Source organism: Protopterus annectens, chromosome 6.part1, assembly GCF_019279795.1.
Source record: "Protopterus annectens isolate FY-2018-M chromosome 6.part1, PAN1.0, whole genome shotgun sequence".
Taxonomy (NCBI): Eukaryota; Metazoa; Chordata; order Ceratodontiformes; family Protopteridae; genus Protopterus; species Protopterus annectens.
The window spans coordinates 447,452,583-447,473,065 of NC_056738.1; positions in this window are offsets into that span (position 1 = coordinate 447,452,583).

A 20,483-nucleotide genomic window follows, 5' to 3' on the forward strand; every position below is an offset into this window, starting at 1 on the left:
GACTATAAAATCTCACAATTCTGAAGAGGCCTACCAATATAACTAAGTACAGTAACTGCTACAAAAAGTAAGATAAAGTTGCAGTGACCATGCGTAGACAGTAACTGCATGTTTTTGCATAAGCCGATGTCTGGCACAATTAAACAGTGCAAAAATTACAAGTGGTATGCACTACCATCAGTGTTTTTTTTTTTTTTTTTTTTAAATATTGACTCAAAAAAGCATGTGGGTGCTGTCATGCAAGTCTGAAATAGTTTTTAGATAGTGTATCATTTATTAGCTATTTAAACAGGAAGGGAAAATAAGTGGCAGATTGATGCTTTGCAAAGCAGGGATTATTGCCAGTGCTATGTAGCTTGGTTTTAAATTTGACAGGAGTAGTGCAACAAAAAAAGTCTCCCACTGTAAGGAGGAAAAGGCAGACAAGCAAACAGTACATTACTCTGGTCACCTGCTGTGACGAGCTGTCAATCACATGCATATAATGGGTCAAATTACCCTTGGCTCTTTGACAGCTAGGGAAGGTAGGTGTGAAGTGGGAGGGGAGATTCCTTGAAGAGCTAGATTTCAGCCTTCACAAAAGAAAGCAATTTAGCATTTCTAAGATGAAAGAGCTAGAAAATGCACTTTTCAATTCTGTTCTGTAGCATTTGCACTGCTTGTGTTTCAAGTGGTCATTGAAAAAGGATAACTATTTAAACAAAAGTAGGGGATTTTAAGACTGCAGTGAATGCCTGTTAAGTCAATGAAGTCACAGCAACTTAAGGCAAAACGTGGCAGATCTGATGCAATTTTTTGGAGACAAATAATGCATTCTGGGATACTTAGAGGCAGAGTAAACAGTCTGAATTTTTTCAATATGCCAGACCCCATGTGGTCAGAGTCAGAAATTGCATCTAAAAATATCTAAAAAGCTCAAAATAGTCTCAGAGTGCTGTTAAAATGTAGGAAACATCAAACCATGATGAAATTAATATGTTTTTTGAGTCTGAGGGCGCAGTTGTCCTTTAACCCATTAAGCTGTCTACTTAACAGCTTAGGTCATGGCTATGATTTGGCTCCTAGAAAACAACAAAGTCAAAAGACTTCTCATCTTCTCTTTGTCAATGACTTAAAACTTTATAGCTCATCAGATGAGGAACTGAAAGCACAGCTGCAGGTTATTAAAACATTTTCAGATGATAGTAGAATGTCATTTGGCCTTGAAAGATGTGCAAAAGCAAACTTTAAAGCAGGAAAACTCCAGCACCAGGAAAACATCAGTTTTGGACAAGAATGTGATATAAAAGAACTTGAGCAATTGGAAGTGTATAAATACTTGGGAAATGATGAAGGATCAGCAATAAAACATGAACAAATGCGAGTAAAACTTAGTAAGGAATATTTTAGAAGACTTTAATTAATCCTAAAAACAGCTTTGACACCTAGGAACAAAATCCAAGCAATAAACCAATTTGCTATTCCTGTCCTAACTTACAGTTTTGGCATGATTGATTGGCCCCAAAATGTGTTGGATAGATTATATATTAAAACAAGAAGGATGCTTCATGCTCACCAACTGATTTATACAAATCAGTGCATACCAAGATTATATATTCCCCATTCGGAAGGAGGGATGATCCTCCTTGAAATTGATTACATGTATAGATCTGCAATTGTGGGACTCCACACATATCTGCTGACCTCATGAGACCCAAACATAGTGAAAGTTTTGAAACATGAGGAATAGAAATCTAAGATGACTTCACTGCTTAACCTAGCAGAAGCATATCGGCATCAAGCAGGATTGGAAATAAAACAAGAAGTAGATAAAGATCAGGTGGCAAGTTAATGTGCCAAAAAACATAAGAAAGAATATAAGGTGAAGGACCAGATGAAAAGACAAGAAATGTGGAAAACGCATAAATATAGTTGCAAGTATAAAAAACTTCTGGAAGAACCTCATGTTGATCAGGAACAAATCCAGGAATGGTTAAGGAGAGATGAATTCAAACCAAGATTAGAAAGGTTAATATTGATGGCCCAGGATAGTGGGCTACATACACACTGGTTTACAAAGTCCATTTAACATGTGGGAGAAACAGACAAATGTAGGTTTTGTAAAATCGAACTGGAAACTGTCGCACACCTCGTTGCTGGTTGTGACATACTAATGGCAGAAAGAATGAATACTGAAAGTCATAATAATGTGGCAGGACTGTTGCACTGGGGATTGTGCACACATTATAATACTGAAGTAGCTGAAAAACACTGGGAATGTGCCCCACAATATTATAGAAAATTATGAAGTTTATATCACATAGGATCACCCATTACCAACAGTTCAAAAAACAGATGAGAGAAAAACAGATACAGTAGTCCATGAAAAAAAGACAAAAATAGCATTTATCACCGAAATTGCCACACCCAATGACTACAGTGTCTTACATATAGAGAGAGACAAAGTCATAATATACCAAGACTCAAAGGCAGAAACAAAGGCAATATAGAAGAAAGATACCCAGACAGTTCCCAATACTAGTAGAAGCAATGGGTCTTATAGAAAAGAATTTAAAATCGTACTTGGGTATGTTGCCGATACATGTCCCTCCATATGAGTTGCAAAAGGAGCCATTACTGGGCGCAATGCTGGCGCTGCGAAGAGAAATTCTATCTGACATCAAAGTTTGAAACAATACTAGTTTCATGAACTTTAATCATACTTTGACCTAGGAACAGCGTCCATTCCCATCATGGTATTAGAAACCAAAAAGACTTTGAGAAATTAAAATGAATGAGATTATATAGGAAGAAGAGATGTGCTTTTTTTTTGTAAGAAAGTAGCTTATACCTGGAACTGAATAACAAATTATATTAAAGTAAGCCCTACTTTAGATATTTTCATGAACAATTTATTATGGAGATGACTGTTTGGGTATATTGAAAGGCTAGAAGGGCATTAGTGTCCATACCTAAAATATTTGTATGTATACATGTAAATAAAGTACAGAATACTGACCACTACTGCAACAGAAATCCATAACCATATACATTTCTACATCTGATTTGTATTTTTAGGCTCAAGAAAAGCAATGTAGCATTAAGAAGAAATCATTAGCATACAAACAACTGAATCAGCAGGCTTAAATTCATCAACATAAAATTTAGAAAGCAAGTTTAAATATAATAAAGCAGGATGCCACCATGCTGCTGAATACAATACAGACTGGAAGAGTTGGGATAGAAGGGCAATAAGCAATGTAAGATAGCCATATATTGAAAGATAAGCTATGATTACAGAAGTTCATAAAAAATGTAGTGAAAATCAGATAGAGGTGAATGTAGGCATAATGCAAATGTAAAAAACTGTAATTGTTAACTGTTATCCTTTGACTACTCACAACATGTATGCTGGGACAATGTTTAGCACATATATATTGCAGTCTGGAGATTGCAAAATTGTTATTTTACACTAGTGCAGATTGCAGCTAGACATTGATTGTGCCATTAACAACATGATTATAAAACTCATACAATAGACCCACAAAAGTCTTGAAGAATCATTGAAAATATTTCCTGTCAAAAGTATAGCATTGCATTTAGGATCATAATGTTATAGGACTTACAAGGCAACTGAGTCATGATGGTATTTCTGCTCTGCCAGTACCCAGCCCTTAAGCGTCGCCCCTTCTTTTAAGGAGGGGTAAACTAGTCATACCAGGGATGAATTTGGACATATCCATCTAGGTGCCTTGTATCTTCTTAAAATCACCACTGCTTAACTTGGAGTGGGAGCTTGTTCCAGAGAATGATATATAAGTTCCTCTTCCTTTGTCTTAATTATTTTTTAAAGTAGATTTAGATCTCTGGCTCTAGTGTTAGCTGGACTGTTTGATTTATAGAGGTACAAGAGTTCTTGGACTACTGAGTCCCTTATAGTTCTATAAGCAAGGCACAGATCACTTCTAAGGAGTCTATATGAGACTGGGTATAAGGACAATGCCTCCAGTCTTTTCTTGGTAATTCAGATCTTTTAAGTTAAGAACATTTGGGGTCTTCCCAATCGCTTAATAAGCTAAGTAATTTTCATCCCAATCGGGGTTGTTGTATTCCATGATGGGTCTAATAGTCCAGAGTATAAAGAGGTGAGGACTTCTTTTGATCTAGAAGTAATACATTTTACTACAAGCTATGCAAATAAAAGGATTTCCTAACAACTTACCACCTCCAAACCATTTAACAAAATTTAACAGTGTGCTAACAATACATAATGATTTGGATGCAAGATGCCTCTTTAGTGCAATATATACACAGTTAAACAAACAGCTTCACTGAAAAGGTATACTGTGTTTAGAATAACAAAGAGGTAAAGGCAAGCCAACTACAACTGCAGAACATATAATGAAGACAGATACGGCAATGTAATGAGGCTGAAACAAACCTTGCTATTTAACATAATACAGTAAACTGCAGTTATAGCCTTTCAATTATTTTCTCAGATTTCTGAAAAGTAATCAGACTGTGTTGAGAGAGTAATGCGACTGCAGTGAAACCTGTTGATACCAATGAATGCCTAACTGTAAGCCTTTGCAGTAATTTTCTCTGCTGCTAGGTTATGCATGATTCACTGAAAGTGATTCTAGGTGAAATGGATGCAAATATGTACAGTCACAGATTGGATGGTCAATCTCTTCAAAATATAATATATGGTATCTCAAAGCTGCTCAGGATACAGAACATTGTTATAGTTACATCTTACAGAATATAATCTATTAGTGATTGGTTACTTTTTAACAGATGCAGAGGCAAGATCTACAAATCATTGCCTTTTGACACATTAAGCAGCAATAACTATTACTAAATTACAATGCTTTGAAATGTTACAAAAGAGGCATCGCATAAAACCATAGAGGAAGCCTGTTTGTTTACCATAAGCTTAATTGTGTGGGTTTGAGTTTTTTATCAGGTCACAATGGTGAGGAACAAGCATACATATGAATACAGAAATAGTTTACTTTGTTGCCTGTCTTTGGGTTTAGGATATTAATTATGAATCATCAGACACAAGAACAGGAAACATATACATAAGACAACACAGGGAGCTTAAGTCAGAAAATATTGAATAAAGTTACGAGGGTATGTGAAAAGTGTACTTCTGATGTATAAGCCGATATAAACTCTCCAGACATGTATTGTATTTCTTTTTTTCTTAGTAACCTGTGCCAGATCTCTTCTTGCTTTCTGTATAAAGTAGGTTAAATGGCTGAGTATAAATAATACAAAAAAATTTAAAAAAATCACTGCAAGATGAGAAGAGTTAAGATACAGACTCAATTTCCCATTGGAACAATTGTAATTCCATTTGACTTCTGATTCTAAAATGCATAGAAAGGATATTTAACTTGTTCTTTATTATTACTGCCCACTTAATCAAAGCTTTCTGGTTCTGTTACTATATCATAGTCTGGCTTATTTGTTTGAAATGCAGCAACATAGGTTTAAGAACACAAAAGTAAAATTAATATATTTTAAATGTTGTTTGTCTTGTTGATTTTGTTTTCACTGTTTATTTTTTGCATTCTTTGGGGTCTCCATATATCAATATGTATTTGTTTTGGTAGCTGTGTTAAAGTAAGCCAGCATATAAGCTGAGATAGAGGGACAGGAGTAGAATTCATGTATAACAAGGGCAAATTAAATTGTTTGGAAATAAGGTCCTGTAGAGACACTAGTGATTGACATATCTGTTAGGGTTCCTACTCTGCAATTTAAACTTCTCATGCATTTTCCTGGAAGACATCCTTTGCAGATTCCTGATACTTATCTAGATGCTATACCTGGACATATTGAGCTCTCCATTGTTAAACTCCCCTATCAGTGTTCTTCAGCAGAAATCCTTTCTGGTGCAATGTGTGTGTGTGTGTGTGTGTGTGTGTGTGTGTGTGTGTGTGTGTGTGTGTGTGTGTGTGTGTCTACTCACATCTGTGTGTATGTGACTCAGCAGTAGTTTTCTTTTATGACTTTACAAGTGACTGGTTGAGTTACAGGTTCGAGTGGGCATTTTTGTCTAGCTGAACCATCATGTACTTGTAACTTGACAAAATGGATGTAACAAGATCCTTGCTCTATAATTTATCAGCACAGTGTTGTGCAATGAAACCACTGTGCCACTACCCATGTGCCAACTTCTATAAATCATCCCTTAGGACAACATGCTGCACTTTGAAATTTACCAGTTGCACCAATGCAGCTACAGCCATATAACACTGGGGAAGCTGTGGTGCTGAAGCTGGTTAAGAATGTCTCTGGTCATCAAATAGCATTTTCAGACTCTTTTTACATGATACAAAAAGGGTTGGCTAACATTGCTAATCCATATGAAGGGGAAAAAACAGTTCAGTCTCTTGCATAGTGATCGTTCTAGAATTTCAAGTGCTTTACTAGCTAAGGAACTTAGTATACACAAATGTTCACAGTATTCAATGTACACCTAATTTTAGCCATAGTCTTGTCTCTAAGAATATTGTATATCTGCATTACAAAAGTGCAAATGTGCCATAAAACTGTATATACAACTAAGGATATCTACTCACCCAGTTTTCTACATTAGGCAAAGTTAAAATTGTTATTTAAAATGTTCTAGCAATGTGTTATTTTATAGTAAATATACAGATATAAAGAATCGTAGATCATGGATTACAATCAGAACCACGGAGTATGAATTAAACTTACTCATCATTCCACTAAATTAACAATTTCTTTGCTCATGGCAATGATAATTTAAAATCTTATCATGGAATTACAGCTCCTCATTGAGCCATGAAATAATGCCAGATGGTATAATGCCATAATGGCAATGATGGAGTAACCACAGTATGAAATGCTTTGTCAAAGTATGACAAATTTTAGCTTCTCCCTTGAGAAACTGCAACTAGCACTTTCGAGACCAACATGGAAGTTATCTACTTGTCTATTTCATACTACAGGGTTTATGCCGAATCACTGAGAACAAATCAAGCTTAACATTGAAAAGTTAACCATAACATTCCTATTATCAAATATAGATGTTAACCGCAAGATAATCTGTGTCTTTTTGCATGGGATTGGAAAGCCGCCTGCACCCAGTCCATCCCTGCATTAGTTAATATGCTGTCTTCAAGATCACTCAGTCTCATGGCAAGAGAATACCACAAACGGGATTGGGGGGAAATAAGAAAATAAAACTAAAATAAGCATTGTACCTAAAATCAGTATTCTGCCATGCAAGTCAATGGCAGGCAGAAGACAACCTGGCCAGTGAATAGTGGTTGCTAAGGGGGGAGGCTCAGTGTGAGACATGTAGCTATGAATTAGCAGGCAATCCTATGCAAATGAGCGGAAGGATAGTGAATCCCAGTTTTTCCCAGCATGTGAGTCAGGTCCCAACTGTGTAAGAGTATGAATAGCTGAGTGCAAGACTAGGAGGTAGGTGACATCATGGGTGGGTGTGTCAGGCATACTGTAAGCGAATTGGAGCCCTGTGGCTTGGGTTTGCTCCTAGCTTAGTACAGCTAAGCTAGTGGGTGTGTCTGAACCAGCCTAGCACTCTTTACATTGCTTAAGCGGGTGTGCGCACCATGCACCGGGTTTTACAGGAAGAAAAAGAAGTTAAACCAGGAAATAGCAGCAGTGTGCACATTTGAGCAATCTGTTTGCGTGGTGCACACACGGGCTTAAACAAGGAGGCAATGGGAAGGGAAAATAACAGTAGGAAGGTAATCAAGGAGAACTAGCTTAGCTGGCAGGTGAAATGTATCTGAGCCAGGCAATTACACAGGCAGCAGACCAGCCCAGCCCAGAACACTACTATAAACTAAGCAAACACCCTCCCCTCTGGTTTTTTCCACACTCTACACCACCGGTGTAAACAAGTGGGGAACTTTTAAAACTCACAACAGTAAAATGTTAGGGGCTGCAATTGCTATCATACAACTTGTGGAAGAGGCTGAGAGTGGTGAGGATGTGAATGCTGCCGTCCAACCCACAGTGAGGAGGCAGAGAAGAGTGTACAGACCCAGTGTAATCTACCAAGGGATGCATGAGTTGGAGATAGTGGGGTGCTATAGGGTGGACAGGGGCCTCCTACAGCAAATTGTTGAGCTGTGCAGGCCATGCCTGACACACAGAACTAACAGAGGGGAACCCATCTCAGTGGATACCAAGGTATGTGTAGGCCTAAGAATACTAGCTACAGGTACCTTCCAAAGGCCAACTGGGGATTTGATGGGGATCTCACAGGCATCAGCATCTAGGGTACTTCACCAGTTCCTGGATGCCATGTCAGCACATGTCAGTGAGGACATATATTTCTCCAACACCTGTGAGGCGTTGGCCAGCAATATGCGTCTCTTGCACCAAATAGCGGAATACCCTGAGGTAGTGGGTGCAATAGACTGCACGCACATATGCATCAATGCACCATCCAGTGAGTGGGGTAGGGTCTACATCAACCGCAAGGGCTTTTCCTCCATCAACTGTCAGGTCGTGTGCGATGCCCAGGGCATAATAATGAATGTGTGTGCTGGCTGCCCTGGAAGCTATCACGATTCCCACATCTGGCATCTGATGCAGCTGTACCAGAGATTTGCCACTGGGGACATCCCACATGGTCACCTAGTGGGGGATGCTGGATATGCACTGGAGCCATAGCTGATGACACCCATCAGAAATGCACACACGCCCGAACAAGCCCATAGCCACTGATTCCATAATGAGGCACACACACAAACAAGAATCATAATAGAGCATGTGTTTGGGATGCTTAAGTCATGGTTCCAGTGCCTGGACACATCTGGTAGAGCCTTGCAGTACTCACTAACTACATGTACTCAAATTGTCTTTGTATGTGCCATGCTACACAATATGATCCTGTGGAAACAGCTGCAGCAGGAACAGCATGGGGCAGGGCCACACAGCCCCCCGCCATTGCCAAGGCCTGCACAGGCACAGAGTGACTCAAAGGAGGAATAACCTAAGCCTGTCCCAGTAGGCCGAAGGAGGCGTGCCTACTATGCCCTGGCTTTGGCAAACAGGCAACGCATAACACATACACTGACATGACAGGGACCTAGGGAATAACACCTCTCTCTGACTCCCACATACAGTCAAATGGATGCCAAACATTACACTACCTGTGCCTAACCATGTGTAGGGAGTGTACTATGTGCATCCAACATAGGCAGCCCTGCAGCACCACCCTCAATACTGGGACACCCACAAGGTAAGTGACTCACACATGCCAGTTGGGGGGGGGGGTCATCACATATCCAACAACAGTCACAACCAGCAGGACAGGTGTAGACAAACACAAACAAATGCTGTACTATGGCCTCTAAATGAGGCCTATGGGTACCCTCCCAGGCCTACACAGACAGACTACAGCAGGCCAGGCAGTGGGATGTCAGTTGTGAAGGCTAGGAAGTCAGAAACTAATATGTAGGTAATTAAAAGGTAAGAACTGTAGTACACTGGTATGCCCCTAGCCAGCAGGATAGGTAAGACTACAGACTGAAATGTAGTGCCTGACATACCAGTACAGTCCTAGCAAATGTGTGCAAGTGTTAGGTGTGCCCCCCCAACCTACTTAGACAGATAGTAGCCGTCAGGTGTGCCCCCCCAAACCTGTGTTGAAATATAGAAATAGTCAGGTGTGCCCTCCCCCCATCCTACATAGAAATATAGTAACAGTCAGGTGTGCCTCCCAAACCTGTGTAGAAATATAGAAATAGTCAGGTGTGCCATCCCCCCATCCTACATAGAAATATAGTAACAGTGAGGTGTGCCCCCCCCCACTTGCGTAGAAATATAGAAATAGTCAGGTGTGCCTCCATCCTACATAGAAATATAATAACAGTCAGGTGTGCCCCCCAAACCTGTGCAGAAATGTAGAAATAGTCAGGCGTGCCTTCCCCCCATCCTACATAGAAATATAGTAACAGTCAGGTGTGCCCTCCCACACCTGTGTAGAAATATAGAAATAGTCAGGAGTGCCCTCCCCCCAATCTACATAGAAATATAGTAACAGTCAGGTGTGCCCCCCAATCCTGTGTAGAAATATAGAAACAGTCAGGTGTGCCCCCCCCATCCTACATAGTAATGTAATAACAGTCTGGTGCGCCCCACACACCTCTCTATAAATGTAGGAACAGTCAGGTGTGCTCCCCCTGCTATGCAGAAATGTAGTAACAGTCAATGCCAAATGATCGATGGATACCCTGCAGAGACAGCATGTTACTTGTCGGTGTACAGCACAAAGGTCAGCACTGCAGCACAAACTACCTGGACACAATCCACACAGTCAATACAGATGGCCATACTGGGCATGCTCACACACTTAGAGAAATGAAGGCAATGTCAGTCAACAACATACTGAAAGGTCATACTGGGCATGCTCATACACTTAAATACATGAACTCCATGACTGCAAACACCAGTGGACCAGACATATCTGGCAGTTGCAGTTGCTAGTGCAGACACTCGTCAGTATGCACCACTCATGCCTTGCGCACACAGTGGACAGGAATACAGACATATTTGTCAGGGCAACACACTATAATAAGCCAAAGGTAGACATACCTAGATGTGTGGAAGAGGGTGACTGTGACAAGGAGCCACCCAGGCCTGTCCCACCCAGCACACAGCCAAAGGGCCCCAAACACATGAGGTGCAGATGTCACTCACTGCAGATACCAGCCACCAGTATCTGTCAGCATTACAGACTATGTGGTGCACGTGCCAGCTGTGCAACATGACTGTACATGGAAGTAGTCATCTAGCAGCTGTGTACACATACCTGTGACATATGAGCCCATGTGTGCCTGCATGTGGCGTGTCAACCCCTAGATGAATGAGTCATGGCCCATTCACACACTGCTCTCCCCATAGCCCTACTATGACAAGCCTGCTGAGGTCATCCAATGTGAAATACACCTTTGGTAGGGTTGTAGCCCACTAATCTCTGTGGCATGTCCCAAAACCGCTTAATGCTGTAGTGTGATAAACTAGTTAGGTAGGTGTTCTAACCCCAGACCTGGCAACTGTGTGAGTGTGTGTCTGACTGTCTAGAGAGCAATGCTTTTTAGGGTACTCACACTCCTTGCAATTCATATACACAACTTTGGCAAGGCTGATGATGTCACCCACCTAGAAATACACCTCTGAGAAAATCATAGCCCAGTAATCTCTGTAGCGTGTCCTGTAACTGTGTACTGCTGTAGTGTGATACAGTACTTAGATTGGAGTTCTACCTCCTGACTTGGCAACTTTGTGTGTGTGTCTGTCTATGATTTTGTAGACAGCAATGCTTTTTAGGGTACTCACATTCCTTACAATTCATATACTCAACTTTGCCAAGGCTGCTGATATCACCCACCTAGAAATACTCCTCTGGGAAGGCTGTAGCCCAGTAATCTCTGTTGCATGTCCTATAAATGTGTACTGCTGTAGTGTGATAAAATACTAAGATAGGATTTCTCACCCCAGACTTGGTAACTGTGTGTGGGTGTGTGTTCATGTACGTGTCTGTCTGTCACTGATTGTGTAGAGAGCAATGCTTTTTAGGGTACTCACACTCCTTACAAGTCATATACTCAACTTTGGCAAGGCTGCTGATGTCACCCACCTAGAAATACACATCTGGGAAGGCTGTAGCCCAGTAATCTCCGTAGTGCATCCTGTAACTGTGTACTGCTGTAGTGTGATAAAAAAGTACTTAGATAGGAGTTCTAACCCAGACTTGGCAACTGTGTGTGTTTGCGTGTGTGTCTGTCTGTCTCTGACTTTGTAGACAGCAATGCTTTTTAGGGTACTCACACTCCTTACAATTCATATACTCAACTTTGCCAAGGCTGATGATGTCACCCACCTAGAAATACACCTCTGGGAAAGTTGTAGCCTAGTAATCTCCGTAACATGTCCTGTAACTGTGCACTGCTGTAGTGTGATAAAAAGTGCTTAGATAGGAGTTTTAACCCCAGACTTGGCAACTGTGTGTGTTTGCGTGTGTGTCTGTCTGTCTCTGACTTTGTAGACAGCAATGCTTTTTAGGGTACTCACACGCCTTACAATTCATATACTCAACTTTGGCAAGGCTGATAATGTCACTCACCTAGAAATACACCTCTGGGAAGTTTGTAGCGTGTCCTGTAACTGTGTACTGCGATAGTGTGAAAAAGTATTTAGGTAGGTGTTCTAACCCCAGACTTGGCAATTGTGTGCGTGTCTGTCTGACTGTGTAGAGAGCAATGCTTTTTAGGGTACTCACACTCCTTACAATTTATATACTCAACTTTGGCAAGGCTGCTGTCACCCACCTAGAAATACGCCTCTGGGAAGTTAGTAGCCCAGTGATCTCTGTAGTGCATCCTGTAACTGCGTACTGCTGTAGTGTGATTTAGAACCATGGTAGGGTTACATCCCCAACCAAAGCAGCTCTGGATGTTTTGTGTGTGTTTCAATGTCTGTATATGGAGCAATGCATTATAGGCTAGTCACACTCAGTACATTTCAAATGGCCTACTTTGGCAATCCTGCTGATGTCATTCATTGTGAAATACACCTTTGGGGAAGGAGTTCTCTAGAAATCCTTGTGGTGCATCCTATAACAGCTCTATGCTGTAGTGTGATATAGATCTCTGTTAGGGGTTCTATACCCACACATGTTGGTTGTGGATGTTTTGTGTGTGTGTCACTGTCTGTGTAGGGAGCAATGCATTTTAGGCTAGTCTCACACAGCAAATTTCAAATGCCCTGCTTTGGCAATCCTGCTGATGTCATTCATACTGAAATACACCTTTGGGGAAGAAGTACTCCAGTAATGTCCGTGACGTGTACTACAACTGTGTAGTGCTGTAGTGTAATAAACTAGTTACGTAAGGGTTCTACTCCCAGACATGACAGGTATGCATGTGTGTTTGTAACTTGTATCCTGTGTAGAGGGGGTTGTGAGTGTGTGACACCTGTGGCCAATGTAGAGTGGGTTTTGCATACTTCTTATATGGTGGCCCTACTATATATCACAATGTCCACTGTACAGGGATAACAGATGTGAAATAGCTGAGAGGCTGGGGTGCAAAGTCATACCTATAAATGTGACATCAAGGCCAGGCAATCACAGTTATCAACCCCAGTATTACCCAGAGCACACTCTCAACCCACGTCTCATACACACACACATGCCTAGGCAACAGCCAATATGTGGGTAGTACACTGCATATTGGCCACTGATACTAACTATGGAGTGATAGCAGTGGGCTACAGAGGGCATGTCAACCTGTCCATATGTCCAATATGCACGTACACGCAGACAGTGCACGTCCCTCAATGAACACCTGCACCACCTGTGGTGCCATCACATGTGACCCACAATGGACATACCATGCCTGACAACATGCCCTGTATGGACAGGTGCCACTGACACCAGGGAATGTTGTTAGCATGCTATCAATGTAGGTGCAGAGTAAACCTGCTGGCCATTACCAGTTCCTGCCACAGGTGGGCAAGACTGGCACATCTGATGATAATATGTGTTCACAACATGGGCCAGACACCCCAGGTACAGTTCCACATGTCACTGTATGTGCATGTGGGAGGTGTGCACATCCCAGACACTGTCCATGTCACGAGCTAAGGAACACATACATGGTAAGTGATGGACAGCATTGGCCACACACAATAGTCACCCAGGTGACTGGATGGGGAATACAATATCCACCCGAGTGGGCAAATGCAGAAACTACAGCCCTGAGCCACAATGCAGGCCATTGTCATGTGGCCTGATGCCAAGGTATATCCATCATCTACCCTTGTATAGCCTGCTGGCACAGTTGACCACCACACACCCGTGCAGACATGCACCAATGCATGTCAGTACTGGCACCCTGTGTGTTTGTGTGTTGTATAGTGCATATGTTCACATCCACACTCACTACAACCCCCATGGGCATACTGAAGCATGCTGTCTGATGTCAGACACCTCCTCATACCCTTTGCCCAAACAACCTTTGTATGACCCGTGTGGTGCATGTGATACCTGTATAGTGATGGGTTGTGGCAATCCCACTACTAATGAGTTCTACACCTGGCCCTGCCAATTGTGTCAATGTGTGTGTGTCCCTGTGAGAGTGTGACTGTGTTGATGCTGGCACCTGTTCATGCGGACAGGCACATGTATGTCACCTACAATATAGCTACCGTATCCCTGTTGCAGATGTCACTCACCATCACATATATGTTCTTAGTGCTCCACAGCAGGTAACCCATGTGGTGCATCCAATAATTGCATAGAACTGTGATAGCACTATATAGTTGTCAGGGGTTTGATACCCTGTGCTGGTAGGTGTGTGACACTAACAAGCTTCAGTTTTACTTTTCCACCCCTCCATGACATGTCTGTCTGCCTCTCCCACTCCATCTCTGGTTGATGTGGAGACCTACACCTGCTTTACTTAAGCAGCAGCATGTGTATTTTAAGTGATGCTTATGATCAGCTGATGGCCTCTGCACAAATTGCAGCCCTCCCCTAGCTGATTGCATGTGAAACAGCTGTTGTAACATTCACATAGCCAGTTGCATGGAAACACACTCCAATATCTAGGAACATCATGGTGGTGATGGCCCTTATCATTCACTGTGAGCAGGAACTAGATCTGTCATTTGGTAAAAGGCATCTCAGATGGATTGGGGATTTACCTCTAACAACATACACTGTGGAAAAAAGGCAACAAACAGGAGGGGGATGTGCCTGACCTGACTACAGACTGTAAGTGCTGCTATACTGCATTTTGAGTAATGTTGGTTTGACACTGTTTGTGTGAATATGGCTGTCGTACATGTCTCAATATCTGCCATGTCAGTTCCATGTTTATGAGGAATCCCCATCTGCAGGGTCATCTGCAGACTGGGCAGTGTTGTGCCTCTGGCTTCATGTGTTACCCATGGAGCATCTATCTGTGGACTGCAGAAGGTAGTGTGAGGATTGCAGTCTGTAGAAGGTGAAAGCCATGATAGCTACTGTCATATCCCTCATAGGACATATGTTGCAACAAACCCTGTTACTACAGTAAATGTATGAGGTTATCACAGCAACATGTCAATATTGACCCTGTGTATGTGCTTCCAGCCACACCTCTGTCAACCTTTGTACATATGTTGTGCATGAAATGGTGCATATGTGCTGTACACCATAATTAGTGTCATCATATCTGATAACAAGCCAGTGATATATCTGACTGCTACACATGTTATGTACAGTAGGGGTAATATTTCATGACATAACCTGGGCATTCTGTGGATGTTTGTACAGTACTGAAGTCTGTGTACTTATGGTGAATGTCAACAGTGTGTGTATTGTTAATATGTACTTCAGCTTGTGTACAGACTGTGGTATATGTCATTATTCTAGTTCCCTTCCTATCTGATGTTACCTGCTGCTCCACTGCATGGTATTGTATTGCCGTACATGTTTGTAGGGCCATACACACACATGTCCCATACCACAGACAGCCATCAGACCAAACTGTGTAGCAGCCCAGCATATGTAGTGTCAGTCTGTGAGTGGCACATATGTGGATGGTGTAGAACAGATAGTCCATATACTATAATATTATGCTAGCTTACCATATGTGGCTGTGGCTATGTTCACACTGGTTGTGGTTATGCACTTTCACACAAGTGTATCTTACCCTGTGCTGTGACATGCCTGTTGAGCCTGCTATATATGCAGGTACATGTGCATTCCCCCATGGGAGATGTAGGCCAGTGTTCAGCCAGTCTGCCTGTAGCCTGCACAGTGCATTGTTACATGCCTAGCAGCTTACTGTACTTACTCAGTAAGATGTCATGTGCAGATACTTGCCAGATGTACTGCTTCCGGGCCTCCCTTAACAGTCATGTTAGTCAGACAAAGCAGTCGGATGCTGTACAGATGTATGTCAATATCTAGTGGGTAGTATGTGGCCATGCCACCCCTGTACCAGCGGCGATTATGTGTCAGGCCAGACAGGGGTGTGTGAATGCATAACCTATGGTGGAAAATGTATACCAGTCGTTATGTGTTATACCCATCTACGTGGCTGTCTACATCCATATTGTCAGGCATGGTACACATGTTTTGCACTAAGGGCTTATGTGTATACCTCTGGACTGTACAGAGTGTGTCAGAATTTCCACATATATTGGCCATTATCTCTGCTGCAGTCCACAGGGGCGTTATGTTCTAGCAGCGGTGCTTTACAATGATGTCCTTAGGATTTCTGTCAGTAGCCAATGGCACACATGTTATTAGCAGATGTGACCTCCCACACACACCATGTCTGTGAAGACAATCCCAATGACAGTAGCAATAGTCTACTAATATACCTGCTATACATACCTGACAACTCCTTGCACTATGACTTTGGGACTATTGGGGCTGGGGTAGGGCTACACTCCATGTCCAGGACATATGGTGGAAATAGATGTAGATATACTTATCCAGATAGCCATACATATATATATATATATATATGATTACAAATGTGTAGTACTTCCACTGTCATGGCAACCACCTACTATAAATCCCTACATCATGTGGGCGTGGTCCCTTTACATTTCCTGTGTGATGGACATCCTTCCTGTGTGTGGGCATCAGTGTTATGAGAGCTGGTAGCAATACCTCTTACAGGAGTACCGGCACACTCAGGGCAGCCACATATTTGTAGGAGGGTCAGGAACTACAGACAGACTGTGAGTAGAGTTGTGTTGTGCTTTGTATAGTACTGGTGTTACAGGGTGTGTGTGTACATACCAGTTTACGTTGCAATGCAGTCTGTCTGCATAGCTCACAACTGTGGGCATATCCTCTTGCTGGCCACATGTATGAATATCATGTTTTGTCTGTCCACCATACATGTCCTGTGTCAGATATTACCCTTGCAGTGTGTGTGTTGAGTGCCCTTGGTACATGGCTACATCCATTTCTGTTTCTAACCTCAATTCTCTGACTAAGGGTATGTTGCAGACTGTCCTGTCACACCAGCAACTTGCATAGTGTATGGCAACAGTTGTCCACATATGTGCCTGTGTTCCAGCCTCTGTCCTCCAAACTACATACCAAGCTTTGCACATAGGTCATGCTGTCGGTGGTTGTTCTGTAGTGGGCTGTGAGTATATCACACTGCCATGGCTGCCATCAGTCCACTGCTGTTGTATGCCCCACACATACAGTGGGGCTGGGGCCATATATGTGTGGGTGTCACCTACACAATACATGTGTGCCCTTATGCACTCCAGATGCCAGTGTATGTAACAGTGGTATATGGCCCTGTATTATTCATTCTGGGGGGGAGCACCATAAATGACCTAGGCTGTTACAAAATGTGGGGTATCAGGGGTGAGCTGCCTTAAGGTATCTGGATGTACAGTACCATATACTTTACCTATATTTACTTTACTTACATGAATGGGATAAATGCAAGCCTACTGCCCTCTGCCATATAGACTGTTCTGTTTGTCAGTGTGCTCGTGATGGTGTCCGTTATGCCCTGTTAATTAACAGTTACAACCCATGTGTTCAGATGATGTCTTTACCACCTACTTAGTGTGATCAGAGTGTAGCTAGAGGCTGCTGAACTATACACCTGCTTTACATACTGTTGATTGGTTGGTATCCTGTGGACAAGGTTGTCTTCGCTATTGCACAAGTTGAAGGGCATGGCCTGAACAGCAGCAGATGCGAACCTTTCCAGACTACTGTATTAGTGTAACTGTTTCACAGTTGCATTACACTGTTTATATGGTTGTCAGTGTCTGAACAGCTATATGACATGGCATATAGAAGTGTAATAGTACACAATCAAAGGTTTTCCATTTCTGCAAACCTGTGTGTGTTGTTTTTACTATGACCTCTCTGTGGGTACATGTTGCAGGCAAAGATTTGTCATTTGTATGGGTGGCCCATACAGTGTCCACTTGTTTAGGTGTTAACTGTAGGCATAGTGGCTGTTCCATATTGTGTGCACCTTCTATATATGTATCTTACTGTACATATATCTGCGTGTGTATGTGTAGTCACATGTATATCTATGTATATGTGTGTGTATATATATATATATATATATATATATATATATATATATATATATATATATATATATATGTATATCTGTATCTGCATATCTGTGTCTGTGTATCTGTATCCTGGGGATGTTGATGGCTTCTACATATTACATGTTCCATGAGAGGCAGACTGTACTGCATGATATGTTACCAATACAAGCCTGACATCATACAGGTGGGATGTAGTACTGGTAACATCTTGTGCCCATGTTATGTCAGGTCCTGATTATGGGATCTGCAACAGTTGGTAGTGTAATGCACGGCAGACGTGTTTGGCTGTGGGGGGGGATGCCAATTCGCACAATACGTACAGTGTGTGGGGCTCTCAACGCCATTGACGGTGCATGTGAACATATGTGTATTTGTTAATCTGTCATTGCTATCTACAGATATATGGCCATATATACCTATATATATATATATATATATATATATATATATATATATATATATATCTGCTAACATCTATATAACTATATCCGTATATACCTACATAGATATATATCTGCGTACACATATGTTACTTGCTGTGTGTATGTAGACATATAGGTGTAGACACATATATGTGTCAATGTAGGCATTTGCATGTATATATATTCATATATATTGATATATAGGTAAATAGTTTTAGAAATATATATATATATATATATATATATATATATATATATATATATATATATATATATATATATATATATATATATATATATATATATATATACATATATGTATATGTTGTATCTGTTTAGACATTAATATATTTACACAGACATACATAGATGTTGGTATACATTCTCTGTACTATTGCATGAGTGGACTGGATGATATGTTTCTGTAAACATCAGATTTATTTGTATCAGGCATGGCTTAGTGGTAAATTGCATTGTCTATGGTGTGCAGAGTCCTGGTTTCAAGCCTTGCAGGATCTGTTTAGCTTGTTGCTGAAAAGCACATGGCCCGTTGGATACAGACTGATTAATGCACTTTTGAGCAGTTGTAAGCGGGTTTGCATGGGAGTAAGTACTGCCTACACTGGTTAAGCAATTTAGAAGCTAACTGAGTATAAGAAACTGTAACCGGAAGTTAGCAATGCTTACCTCCGCGCAAACCCACTTACAACTGCCCAAAAGTGCCTTAATCACTCTGTATCCAACGGGCCGTGTTCTGCCCAGCCACAAAATAAATTACCTCTGCAAGGCTCAAACCCAGGACCCTGCATATCACAGCCAATGTGATTTACCACTAAGCCATGGCAGATATACATAACCCTGATGTTTTCACAAACATAGCATACAGCAAAATAAGATAACAGTACAAAGAATGTACTTATGCATGTAGATGTAATAGATATGTACCTCTCATTATTATATATATATATATATATATATATATATATATATATATCTACATATGTATATGTATATATATATATATATATATATATATATATATATATATATACACATACAGCTATACATATATACATCTATATATATATATATATATATATATATATATATATCTGTCTATATACACATAGACGTGTTTGTATACATATATATAGATATATATATATATATATATATATATATATATATAAACAGCAATATATGTATTAATATATATGTATATATATATATATATATATATATATATATATATTTGTGTGTGTGTGTGTGTGTGTGTGTGTATGTCAGAATCAAAAAAGAATTGAAAGTATTCAAATGTAGTGGGACTTGATCTGATCAGAATTGTGTCATATTAACACCTAAAGTATTGAAATGTGACCCAACTAGGTCTATTACTGTTGGAAAGTAATTTGTTTAATTTTTTTCCTATTTCATTTGACTAAGCCCGAGATTTGTTCCTCAGCCTCCACTCTACTATTACCTCCAGTGCACTCTCCTAGCACCGGCCATATGTTCCTCTGTTTGTTACATAACCACATTGTTACTCCTGATTACCCCCCCCCCTTTCTCACTTACCTTCACAAGGCGGTCTGATTACAACCGGTCCATCCAACCCTGAGACTCCTCGATCCATAATTTCATACTCATTCCTCCATGCAACCCCCCCCCCCACGTCCACATTAGCCATCCATCCTCCATGTGGTAGGCCAGCCTGTTCACACCTCTACACATTGACCTCTCTCCACTGCCAGGAACCCAACATGGATGTTGTCTCAACCCAATCATATTCAGGCTTCCCTACATCCTAGTCCATGTTACACACATACAAACTCTACCTTTGGAGACACGAGTTAACCCAAATAATCCATTTGTATTTGTGGGTCATCACATTTGAGACGGACCTGTCTTGGTTTCAAGATTACACTTAGCGAGTCAACAGTATTTATCACACTGGTAGTA